The sequence below is a fragment of the Nematostella vectensis genome, chromosome 11 (assembly GCF_932526225.1).
Source record: "Nematostella vectensis chromosome 11, jaNemVect1.1, whole genome shotgun sequence".
Lineage (NCBI taxonomy): Eukaryota > Metazoa > Cnidaria > Anthozoa > Actiniaria > Edwardsiidae > Nematostella > Nematostella vectensis.
The window spans coordinates 14,163,544-14,172,915 of record NC_064044.1 but is presented as its reverse complement, the minus strand read 5'-3'; the positions used below and the strand labels follow the sequence as shown (position 1 = coordinate 14,172,915).

At 43.7% G+C, this 9,372-nt stretch overlaps 25 non-coding genes across 25 annotated transcripts; all 25 read right to left on the bottom strand.

Annotated features, from left to right (window-relative positions):
• Positions 1-14: 14 nt before the first annotated feature.
• Trnal-caa lies at positions 15-131 on the bottom strand. Its single transcript has 2 exons — positions 94-131; positions 15-60 (listed from the first exon to the last, which is right to left on the bottom strand). It is a non-coding gene; the product is annotated as a tRNA-Leu (tRNA).
• A 493-nt stretch (positions 132-624) lies between these two features.
• On the bottom strand, positions 625-741 carry Trnal-caa. Its single transcript has 2 exons — positions 704-741; positions 625-670 (listed from the first exon to the last, which is right to left on the bottom strand). It is a non-coding gene; the product is annotated as a tRNA-Leu (tRNA).
• Positions 742-828: 87 nt separating this feature from the next.
• Positions 829-945, bottom strand: Trnal-caa. Its single transcript has 2 exons — positions 908-945; positions 829-874 (listed from the first exon to the last, which is right to left on the bottom strand). It is a non-coding gene; the product is annotated as a tRNA-Leu (tRNA).
• A 289-nt stretch (positions 946-1,234) lies between these two features.
• Positions 1,235-1,351, bottom strand: Trnal-caa. The gene is made up of 2 exons: positions 1,314-1,351; positions 1,235-1,280 (listed from the first exon to the last, which is right to left on the bottom strand). It is a non-coding gene; the product is annotated as a tRNA-Leu (tRNA).
• Positions 1,352-1,847: 496 nt separating this feature from the next.
• Trnal-caa lies at positions 1,848-1,964 on the bottom strand. Its single transcript has 2 exons — positions 1,927-1,964; positions 1,848-1,893 (listed from the first exon to the last, which is right to left on the bottom strand). It is a non-coding gene; the product is annotated as a tRNA-Leu (tRNA).
• Positions 1,965-2,051: 87 nt separating this feature from the next.
• Trnal-caa lies at positions 2,052-2,168 on the bottom strand. The gene is made up of 2 exons: positions 2,131-2,168; positions 2,052-2,097 (listed from the first exon to the last, which is right to left on the bottom strand). It is a non-coding gene; the product is annotated as a tRNA-Leu (tRNA).
• Positions 2,169-2,457: 289 nt separating this feature from the next.
• On the bottom strand, positions 2,458-2,574 carry Trnal-caa. Its single transcript has 2 exons — positions 2,537-2,574; positions 2,458-2,491 (listed from the first exon to the last, which is right to left on the bottom strand). It is a non-coding gene; the product is annotated as a tRNA-Leu (tRNA).
• Positions 2,575-2,660: 86 nt separating this feature from the next.
• Positions 2,661-2,777, bottom strand: Trnal-caa. The gene is made up of 2 exons: positions 2,740-2,777; positions 2,661-2,706 (listed from the first exon to the last, which is right to left on the bottom strand). It is a non-coding gene; the product is annotated as a tRNA-Leu (tRNA).
• Positions 2,778-3,270: 493 nt separating this feature from the next.
• On the bottom strand, positions 3,271-3,387 carry Trnal-caa. Its single transcript has 2 exons — positions 3,350-3,387; positions 3,271-3,316 (listed from the first exon to the last, which is right to left on the bottom strand). It is a non-coding gene; the product is annotated as a tRNA-Leu (tRNA).
• Positions 3,388-4,085: 698 nt separating this feature from the next.
• On the bottom strand, positions 4,086-4,202 carry Trnal-caa. The gene is made up of 2 exons: positions 4,165-4,202; positions 4,086-4,131 (listed from the first exon to the last, which is right to left on the bottom strand). It is a non-coding gene; the product is annotated as a tRNA-Leu (tRNA).
• An 87-nt stretch (positions 4,203-4,289) lies between these two features.
• Positions 4,290-4,406, bottom strand: Trnal-caa. The gene is made up of 2 exons: positions 4,369-4,406; positions 4,290-4,335 (listed from the first exon to the last, which is right to left on the bottom strand). It is a non-coding gene; the product is annotated as a tRNA-Leu (tRNA).
• An 87-nt stretch (positions 4,407-4,493) lies between these two features.
• On the bottom strand, positions 4,494-4,610 carry Trnal-caa. The gene is made up of 2 exons: positions 4,573-4,610; positions 4,494-4,539 (listed from the first exon to the last, which is right to left on the bottom strand). It is a non-coding gene; the product is annotated as a tRNA-Leu (tRNA).
• Positions 4,611-4,899: 289 nt separating this feature from the next.
• On the bottom strand, positions 4,900-5,016 carry Trnal-caa. The gene is made up of 2 exons: positions 4,979-5,016; positions 4,900-4,945 (listed from the first exon to the last, which is right to left on the bottom strand). It is a non-coding gene; the product is annotated as a tRNA-Leu (tRNA).
• An 87-nt stretch (positions 5,017-5,103) lies between these two features.
• Trnal-caa lies at positions 5,104-5,220 on the bottom strand. The gene is made up of 2 exons: positions 5,183-5,220; positions 5,104-5,149 (listed from the first exon to the last, which is right to left on the bottom strand). It is a non-coding gene; the product is annotated as a tRNA-Leu (tRNA).
• An 87-nt stretch (positions 5,221-5,307) lies between these two features.
• Positions 5,308-5,424, bottom strand: Trnal-caa. Its single transcript has 2 exons — positions 5,387-5,424; positions 5,308-5,353 (listed from the first exon to the last, which is right to left on the bottom strand). It is a non-coding gene; the product is annotated as a tRNA-Leu (tRNA).
• Positions 5,425-5,713: 289 nt separating this feature from the next.
• Positions 5,714-5,830, bottom strand: Trnal-aag. Its single transcript has 2 exons — positions 5,793-5,830; positions 5,714-5,747 (listed from the first exon to the last, which is right to left on the bottom strand). It is a non-coding gene; the product is annotated as a tRNA-Leu (tRNA).
• Positions 5,831-5,916: 86 nt separating this feature from the next.
• Trnal-caa lies at positions 5,917-6,033 on the bottom strand. The gene is made up of 2 exons: positions 5,996-6,033; positions 5,917-5,962 (listed from the first exon to the last, which is right to left on the bottom strand). It is a non-coding gene; the product is annotated as a tRNA-Leu (tRNA).
• An 86-nt stretch (positions 6,034-6,119) lies between these two features.
• Positions 6,120-6,236, bottom strand: Trnal-caa. The gene is made up of 2 exons: positions 6,199-6,236; positions 6,120-6,165 (listed from the first exon to the last, which is right to left on the bottom strand). It is a non-coding gene; the product is annotated as a tRNA-Leu (tRNA).
• Positions 6,237-6,526: 290 nt separating this feature from the next.
• Positions 6,527-6,643, bottom strand: Trnal-caa. The gene is made up of 2 exons: positions 6,606-6,643; positions 6,527-6,572 (listed from the first exon to the last, which is right to left on the bottom strand). It is a non-coding gene; the product is annotated as a tRNA-Leu (tRNA).
• An 87-nt stretch (positions 6,644-6,730) lies between these two features.
• Trnal-caa lies at positions 6,731-6,847 on the bottom strand. Its single transcript has 2 exons — positions 6,810-6,847; positions 6,731-6,776 (listed from the first exon to the last, which is right to left on the bottom strand). It is a non-coding gene; the product is annotated as a tRNA-Leu (tRNA).
• Positions 6,848-7,136: 289 nt separating this feature from the next.
• Trnal-caa lies at positions 7,137-7,253 on the bottom strand. The gene is made up of 2 exons: positions 7,216-7,253; positions 7,137-7,182 (listed from the first exon to the last, which is right to left on the bottom strand). It is a non-coding gene; the product is annotated as a tRNA-Leu (tRNA).
• A 699-nt stretch (positions 7,254-7,952) lies between these two features.
• On the bottom strand, positions 7,953-8,069 carry Trnal-caa. The gene is made up of 2 exons: positions 8,032-8,069; positions 7,953-7,998 (listed from the first exon to the last, which is right to left on the bottom strand). It is a non-coding gene; the product is annotated as a tRNA-Leu (tRNA).
• An 87-nt stretch (positions 8,070-8,156) lies between these two features.
• On the bottom strand, positions 8,157-8,273 carry Trnal-caa. Its single transcript has 2 exons — positions 8,236-8,273; positions 8,157-8,202 (listed from the first exon to the last, which is right to left on the bottom strand). It is a non-coding gene; the product is annotated as a tRNA-Leu (tRNA).
• A 698-nt stretch (positions 8,274-8,971) lies between these two features.
• Trnal-caa lies at positions 8,972-9,088 on the bottom strand. The gene is made up of 2 exons: positions 9,051-9,088; positions 8,972-9,017 (listed from the first exon to the last, which is right to left on the bottom strand). It is a non-coding gene; the product is annotated as a tRNA-Leu (tRNA).
• An 87-nt stretch (positions 9,089-9,175) lies between these two features.
• Trnal-caa lies at positions 9,176-9,292 on the bottom strand. The gene is made up of 2 exons: positions 9,255-9,292; positions 9,176-9,221 (listed from the first exon to the last, which is right to left on the bottom strand). It is a non-coding gene; the product is annotated as a tRNA-Leu (tRNA).
• Positions 9,293-9,372: the final 80 nt, after the last annotated feature.

The window sequence follows — 9,372 nt, the reverse complement described above, 5'->3', positions numbered from 1 at the left end:
AAATACAAAACTAGTGTCAGAAGTGGGATTCGAACCCACGCCTCCATCCGGAGACCAGAACACTCTCCCATTCATGACGAGAAGGAATTGAACCTTGAGTCTGGCGCCTTAGACCGCTCGGCCATCCTGACACTTTCTGAATCATGAAGATCATAAGGGAACATGATGAAAGATAGCGTATGGGATGAAAGAGTAGCCCAAAGAAAATCCAAAAATAGTGTCAGATGTGGGATTAGAACCCACGCCTCTATTAGGAGACCAGAACACTCTCCCATTCATGACGAGAAGGAATTGAACCTTGAGTCTGGCGCCTTAGATCGCTCGGCCATCCTGACACTTTCTAAATCATGAAGGTCATAACGGCAAATGATAAAAGATAGCGTATGGTCAGAAGAGTAGCCAAAAGAAAATACAAAATTAGTTTCAGAAGTGGGATTCGAACCAACGCCTTCTTTAGGTAACTAGAACACTATACCATGCATCATGAGAAGGAATTGAGACTTGCGTCTGACGCCTTAGACCACTCCGCCATCCTCACACTTGATAAAACAGACAGATCGTGATGGCACATAAGGATAGATAGCGTTGGAGTAAAAGAGAAGCCAAAAGAAAATACAAAAATAGTGTCAGAAGTGTGATTCGAACCCACGCCTCCATCCGGAGACCAGAACACTCTCCCATTCATGACGAGAAGGAATTGAACCTTGAGTCTGGCGCCTTAGACCGCTCGGCCATCCTGACACTTACTGAATCATAAAGATCATAAGGGGACATGATGAAAGATAACGTATGGGTTGAAAGAGTAGCCCAATGAAAATACAAAAATAGTGTCAGAAGTGGGATTCGAACCCACGCCTCCAATCGGAGACCAGAACACTCTACCATGCATCATGAGAAGGAATTGAACCTTGAGTCTGGCGCCTTAGATCGCTCGGCCATCCTGACACTTGATTAATGATAAAGATCATAATGGTACATGATCAAAGATACCGTTTGAGTAAAAGAGTAGCCAAAAGAAAATACAAAATTAGTTTCAGAAGTGGGATTCGAACCAACGCCTTCTTTCGGTGACTAGAACACTATACCATGCATCATGAGAAGGAATTGAGACTTGAGTCTGACGCCTTAGACCACTCCGCCATCCTCACACGTGATAAAACAGACAGATCGTGATGGCACATAAGGATAGATAGCGTTGGAGTAAAAGAGAAGCCAAAAGAAAATACAAAGATAGTGTCAGAAGTGGGATTCGAACCCACGCCTCCATCCGGAGACCAGAACACTCTCCCATTCATGACGAGAAGGAATTGAACCTTGAGTCTGGCGCCTTAGACCGCTCGGCCATCCTGACACTTGAGTTATAATAAAGCTCATAATGCTACATGATAAAAGATAGCGTGTGGGTTAAAAGAGTAGCACAAAGAAGATACAAAAATAGTGTCAGAATTGAGATTAGAACCCACGCCTCCATTCGGAGACCAGAACACTCTCCCATGCATCTTGAAAAGGAATTGAACCTTGAGTCTGTCGCCTTAGACCGCTCGGCCATCCTGACACTTGAGTAATAATAAAGCTCATAATGCTACATGATAAAAGAAAGCGTGTGGGTTAAAAGAGTAGCACAAAGAAAATACAAAAATAGTGTCAGAAGTGGGATTCGTACCCACCCCTCCATTCGGAGACCAGAACACTCTCCCATGCATCTTGAAAAGGAATTGAACCATGAGTCTGGCGCCTTAGACCGCTCGGCCAACCTGACACTTGATGAAACTTACAGATCGTAATGGCACATAAGGATAGATAGCGTATGGTTTGAAAGAGTAGCCCAAAGAAAAATACAAAAATAGTGTCAGAAGTGGAATTCGAACCCACGCTTCCATTCGGAGACCAGAACACTCTCCCATGCATCATGAAAAGGAATTGAACCTTGAGTCTGGCGCCTTTGACCGCTCGGCCATCCTGACACTTACTGAATCATAAAGATCATAAGGGCACATGATGAAAGATAGCGTATGGGTTGAAAGAGTAGCCCAATGAAAATACAAAAATAGTGTCAGAAGTGGGATTCGAACCCACGCCTCCAATAGGAGACCAGAACACTCTCCCATGTATTATGAAAAGGAATTAGACCTTGAGTCTGGCGCCTTTGACCGCTCGGCCATCCTGACACTTACTGAATCATAAAGATCAAAAGGGCAAATGATGAAGATGGCGTATGGGTTGAAAGAGTAGCCCAATGAAAATACAAAAATAGTGTCAGAAGTGGAATTCGAACCCACGCCTCAAATCGAAGACCAGAACACTCTACCATGCATCATGAGAAGGAATTGAACCTTGAGTCTGGCGCCTTAGACCGCTCGGCAATCCTGACACTTGATTAATCATAATGATCATAATGGTACATGATCAAAGATACCGTATAAGTAAAAGAGTAGCCAAACGAAAATACAAAATTAGTGTCAGAAGTGGGATTCGAACCCACGCCTCAATTCGGAGACCAGAACACTCTTCAATGAATCATGAGAAGGAATTGAACTTTGAGACTGACGCCTTAGACCGCTCGGCCATCCTGACACTTTCTGAATCATGAAGGTCATAAGGGCACATGATAAAAGATAGCGTATGGTTAGAAGAGTAGCCCAATGAAAATACAAAAATAGTGTCAGAAGTGGGATTCGAACCCACGCCTCCATTCGGAGACCAGAACACTCTCCCATGTATTATGAGAAGGAATTAAACCTTGAGTCTGGCGCCTTTGACCGCTCGGCCATCCTGACACTTACTGAATCATACAGATCATAAGGGCACATGATGAAAGATAACGTATGGGTTGAAAGAGTAGCCCAATAAAAATACAAAAATAGTGTCAGAAGTGGGATTCGAACCCACGCCTCCAATCGGAGACCAGTACACTCTACCATGCATCGAGAGAAGGAATTGAACCTTGAGTCTTGCGCCTTAGACAGCTCGGCCATCCTGACACTTGATTAATGATAAAGATCATAATGGTACATGATCAAAGATACCGTTTGAGTAAAAGAGTAGCCAAAAGAAAATACAAAATTAGTTTCAGAAGTGGGATTCGAACCAACGCCTTCTTTCGGTGACTAGAACACTATACCCTTCATCATGAGAAGGAATTGAGACTTGAGTCTGACGCCTTAGAGCACTCCGCCACCCTCACACTTGATAAAACAGACAGATCGTGATGGCACATAAGGATAGATAGCGTTGGAGTAAAAGAGAAGCCAATAGAAAATACAAAGATAGTGTCAGAAGTGGGATTCGAACCCACGCCTCCATCCGGAGACCAGAACACTCTCCCATTCATGACGAGAAGGAATTGAACCTTGAGTCTGGCGCCTTAGACCGCTCGGCCATCCTGACACTTGAGTAATAATAAAGCTCATAATGCTACATGATAAAAGATAGCGTGTGGGTTAAAAGAGTAGCACAAAGAAAATACAAAAATAGTGTCAGAATTGAGATTCGAACCCACGCCTCCATTCGGAGACCAGAACACTCTCCCATGCATCTTGAAAAGGAATTGAACCTTGAGTCTGTCGCCTTAGACCGCTCGGCCATCCTGACACTTGAGTAATAATAAAGCTCATAATGCTACATGATAAAAGAAAGCGTGTGGGTTAAAAGAGTAGCACAAAGAAAATACAAAAATAGTGTCAGAAGTGGGATTCGTACCCACCCCTCCATTCGGAGAACAGAAAACTCTCCCATGCATCTTGAAAAGGAATTGAACCATGAGTCTGGCGCCTTAGACCGCTCGGCCAATTTGACACTTGATGAAACTTACAGATCGTAATGGCACATAAGGATAGATAGCGTATGGGTTGAAAGAGTAGCCCAATGAAAATACAAAAATAGTGTCAGAAGTGGGATTCGAACCCACGCCTCCATTCGGAGACCAGAACACTCTCCCATGCATCATGAAAAGGAATTGAACCTTGAGTCTGGGGCGTTAGACCGCTTGGCCATCCTGACACTTTCTGAATCATGAAGCTCGTAACGGCAAATGATAAAAGATAGCATATGGTTAGAAGAGTAGCCCAATGAAAATACAAAAATAGTGTCAGAAGTGGGATTCGAACCCACGCCTCCATTCGGAGACCAGAACACTCTCCCATGTATTATGAGAAGGAATTAAACCTTGAGTCTGGAGCCTTTGACCGCTCGTCCATCCTGACACTTACTGAATCATAAAGATCATAAGGGCACATGATGAAAGATAGCGTATGGGTTGAAAGAGTAGCCCAATGAAAATACAAAAATAGTGTCAGAAGTGGGATTCGAACCCACGCCTCCAATCGGAGACCAGAACACTCTCCCATGTATTATGAGAAGGAATTAAACCTTGAGTCTGGCGCCTTTGACCGCTCGGCCATCCTGACACTTACTGAATCATAAAGATCAAAAGGGCAAATGATGAAAGATAGCGTATGGGTTGAAAGAGTAGCCCAATGAAAATACAAAAATAGTGCCAGAAGTGGAATTCGAACCCACGCCTCCAATCGAAGACCAGAACACTCTACCATGCATCATGAGAAGGAATTGAACCTTGAGTCTGGCGCCTTAGACCGCTCGGCCATCCTGACACTTGATTAATGATAAAGATCATATTGGTACATGATCAAAGATACCGTTTGAGTAAAAGGGTAGCCAAAAGAAAATACAAAATTAGTTTCAGAAGTGGGATTCGAACCAACGTCTTCTTTCGGTGACTAGAACACTATACCATGCATCATGAAAAGGAATTGAGACTTGCGTCTGACGCCTTAGACCACTCCGCCATCCTCACACTTGATAAAACAGACAGATCGTGATGGCACATAAGGATAGATAGCGTTGGAGTAAAAGAGAAGCCAAAAGAAAATACAAAAATAGTGTCAGAAGTGGGATTCGAACCCACGCCTCCATCCGGAGACCAGAACACTCTCCCATTCATGACGAGAAGGAATTGAACATTGAGTCTGGCGCCTTAGACGGCTCGGCCATCCTGACACTTTCTGAATCACGAAGATCATAAGGGCACATGATGAAAGATAGCGTATGGGTTGAAAGAGTAGCCCAATGAAAATACAAAACTAGTGTCAGAAGTGGGATTCGAACCCACGCCTCCAATCGGAGACCAGAACACTCTCCCATGTATTATGAGAAGGAATTAAACCTTGAGTCTGGCGCCTTTGACCGCTCGGCCATCCTGACACTTACTGAATCATAAAGATCAAAAGGGAAAATGATGAAAGATAGCGTATGGGTTGATAGTGTAGCCCAATGAAAATACAAAAATAGTGTCAGAAGTGGAATTCGAACCCACGCCTCCAATCGAAGACCAGAACACTCTACCATGCATAATGAGAAGGAATTGAACCTTGAGTCTGGCGCCTTAGACCGCTCGGCCATCCTGACACTTGATTAATCATAATGATCATAATGGTACATGATCAAAGATACCGTATAAGTAAATGAGTAGCCAAACGAAAATACAAAATTAGTGTCAGAAGTGGGATTCGAACCAACGACTCCATTCGGAGACTAGAACACTCTACCATGCTTCATGAGATGGAATTGAGCCTTGAGTCTGGCCCTTTAGACCACTCCGCTATCCTCACACTTGATTAAACAGACAGATCGTGATGGCACATAAGGATAAATAGCGTTTGAGTAAAAGAGTAGCCAAAAGAAAATACAAAAATAGTGTCAGAAGTGGGATTTGAACCCACGCCTCAATTCGGAGACCAGAACACTCTTTAATGAATCATGAGAAGGAATTGAACCTTGAGACTGGCGCCTTAGACCGCTCGGCCATCCTGACACTTTCTGAATCATGAAGGTCATAACGGCACATGATAAAAGATAGCGTATGGTTAGAAGAGTAGCCCAATGAAAATACAAAAATAGTGTCAGAAGTGGGATTCGAACCCACGCCTCCATTCGGAGACCAGAACACTCTCCCATGTATTATGAGAAGGAATTAAACCTTGAGTCTGGCGCCTTTGACCGCTCGGCCATCCTGACACTTACTGAATCATAAAGATCATAAGGGCACATGATAAAAGATAGCGTATGGTTAGAAGATTAGTACAATGAAAATACAAAAATAGTGTCAGAAGTGGGATTCGAACCCACGCCTCCATTCGTAGACCAGAACACTCTCCCATGTATTATGAGAAGGAATTAAACCTTGAGTCTGGCGCCTTTGACCGCTCGGCCATTTTGACACTTACTGAATCATAAAGATCATAAGGGAACATGATGAAAGATAGCGTATGGGATGAAAGAGTAGCCCAAAGAAAATCCAAAAATAGTGTCAGATGTGGGATTCGAACCCACGCCTCTATTCGGAGACCAGAACACTCTCCCATTCATGACGAGAAGGAATTGAACCTTGAGTCTGGCGCCTTAGATCGCTCGGCCATCCTGACACTTTCTGAATCATGAAGGTCATAACGGCAAATGATAAAAGATAGCGTATGGTTAGAAGAGTAGCCCAATGAAAATACAAAAATAGTGTCAGAAGTGGGATTCGAACCCACGCCTCCATTAGAAGACCAGAACACTCTCCCATGTATTTTGAGAAGGAATTAAACCTTGAGTCTGGCGCCTTTGACCGCTCGGCCATCCTGACACTTACTGAATCATAAAGATCATAAGGGCACATGATGAAAGATAACGTATGGGTTGAAAGAGTAGCCCAATGAAAATACAAAAATAGTGTCAGAAGTGGGATTCGAACCCACGCCTCCAATCGGAGACCAGAACACTCTACCATGCATCATGAGAAGGAATTGAACCTTGAGTCTGGCGCCTTAGACCGCTCGGCCATCCTGACACTTGATTAATGATAAAGATCATAATGGTACATGATCAAAGATACCGTTTGAGTAAAAGAGTAGCCAAAAGAAAATACAAAATTAGTTTCAGAAGTGGGATTCGAACCAACGACTTCTTTCGGTAACTAGAACACTATACCATGCATCATGAGAAGGAATTGAGACTTGAGTCTGACGCCTTAGACCACTCCGCCATCCTCACACTTGATAAAACAGACAGATCGTGATGGCACATAAGGATAGATAGCGTTGGAGTAAAAGAGAAGCCAAAAGAAAATACAAAGATAGTGTCAGAAGTGGGATTCGAACCCACGCCTCCATCCGGAGACCAGAACACTCTCCCATTCATGACGAGAAGGAATTGAACCTTGAGTCTGGCGCCTTAGACCGCTCGGCCATCCTGACACTTGAGTAATAATAAAGCTCATAATGCTACATGATAAAAGATAGCGTGTGGGTTAAAAGAGTAGCACAAAGAAAATACAAAAATAGTGTCAGAATTGAGATTCGAACCCACGCCTCCATTCGGAGAACAGAACACTCTCCCATGCATCTTGAAAAGGAATTGAACCTTGAGTCTGTAGCCTTAGACCGCTCGGCCATCCTGACACTTGAGTAATAATAAAGCTCATAATGCTACATGATAAAAGAAAGCGTGTGGGTTAAAAGAGTAGCACAAAGAAAATACAAAAATAGTGTCAGAAGTGGGATTCGTGCCCACCCCTCCATTCGGAGACCAGAAAACTCTCCCATGCATCTTGAAAAGGAATTGAAACATGAGTCTGGCGCCTTAGACCGCTCGGCCAACCTGACACTTGATGAAACTTACAGATCGTAATGGCACATAAGGATAGATAGCGTATGGGTAGAAGGAGTAGCCCAATGAAAATACAAAAATAGTGTCAGAAGTGGAATTCGAACCCACGCCTCCATTCGGAGACCAGAACACTCTCCCATGCATCATGAAAAGGAATTGAACCTTGAGTCTGGGGCGTTAGACCGCTTGGCCATCCTGACACTTTCTGAATCATGAAGGTCATAACGGCACATGATAAAAGATAGCGTATGGTTAGAAGAGTAGCCCAATGAAAATACAAAAAATAGTGTCAGAAGTGGGATCCGAACCCACGCCTCCATTCGGAGACCAGAACACTCTTCCATGTATTATGAGAAGGAATTAAACCTTGAGTCTGGCGCCTTTGACCGCTCGGCCATCCTGACACTTACTGAATCATAAAGATCATAAGGGCACATGATGAAAGATAGCGTATGGGTTGAAAGAGTAGCCCAATGAAAATACAAAAATAGTGTCAGAAGTGGGATTCGAACCCACGCCTCCAATCGGAGACCAGAACACTCTCCCATGTATTATGAGAAGTAATCAAACCTTGAGTCTGGCGCCTTTGACCGCTCGGCCATCCTGACACTTACTGAATCATAAAGATCAAAAGGGCAAATGCTGAAAGATAGCGTATGGGTTGAAAGAGTAGCCCAATGAAAATACAAAAATAGTGTCAGAAGTGGAATTCGAACCCACGCCTCCATTCGGAGACCAGAACACTCTCCCATGCATCTTGAAAAGGAATTGAATCTTGAGTATGTCGCCTTAGACCGCTCGGCCATCCTGACACTTCAGTAATAATAAAGCTCATAATGCTACATGATAAAAGAAAGCGTGTGGGTTAAAAGAGTAGCACAAAGAAAATACAAAAATAGTGTCAGAAGTGGGATTCGTACCCACCCCTCCATTCGGAGACCAGAAAACTCTCGCATGCATCTTGAAAAGGAATTGAAACATGAGTCTGGCGCCTTAGACCGCTCGGCCAACCTGACACTTGATGAAACTTACAGATCGTAATGGCACATAAGGATAGATAGCGTATGGGTAGACGGAGTAGCCCAATGAAAATACAAAAATAGTGTCATAAGTGGAATTCGAACCCACGCCTCCATTCGGAGACCAGAACACTCTCCCATGCATCATGAAAAGGAATTGAACCTTGAGTCTGGGACGTTAGACCGCTTGGCCATCCTGACACTTTCTGAATCATGAAGGTCATAACGGCACATGATAAAAGATAGCGTATGGTTAGAAGAGTAGCCCAATGAAAATACAAAAATAGTGTCAGAAGTGGGATTCGAACCCACGCCTCCATTCGGAGACCAGAACACTCTCCCATGTATTATGAGAAGGAATTAAACCTTGAGTCTGGCGCCTTTGACCGCTAGGCCATCCTGACACTTACTGAATCATAAAGATCATAAGGGCACATGATGAAAGATAGCGTATGGGTTGAAAGAGTAGCCCAATGAAAATACAAAAATAGTGTCAGAAGTGGGATTCGAACCCACGCCTCCAATCGGAGACCAGAACAATCTCCCATGTATTATGAGAAGGAATTAAACCTTGAGTCTGGCGCCTTTGACCGCTCGGCCATCCTGACACTTACTGAATCATAAAGATCAAAAGGGCAAATGATGAAAGATAGCGTATGGGTTGAAAGAGTAGCCCAATGAAAATACA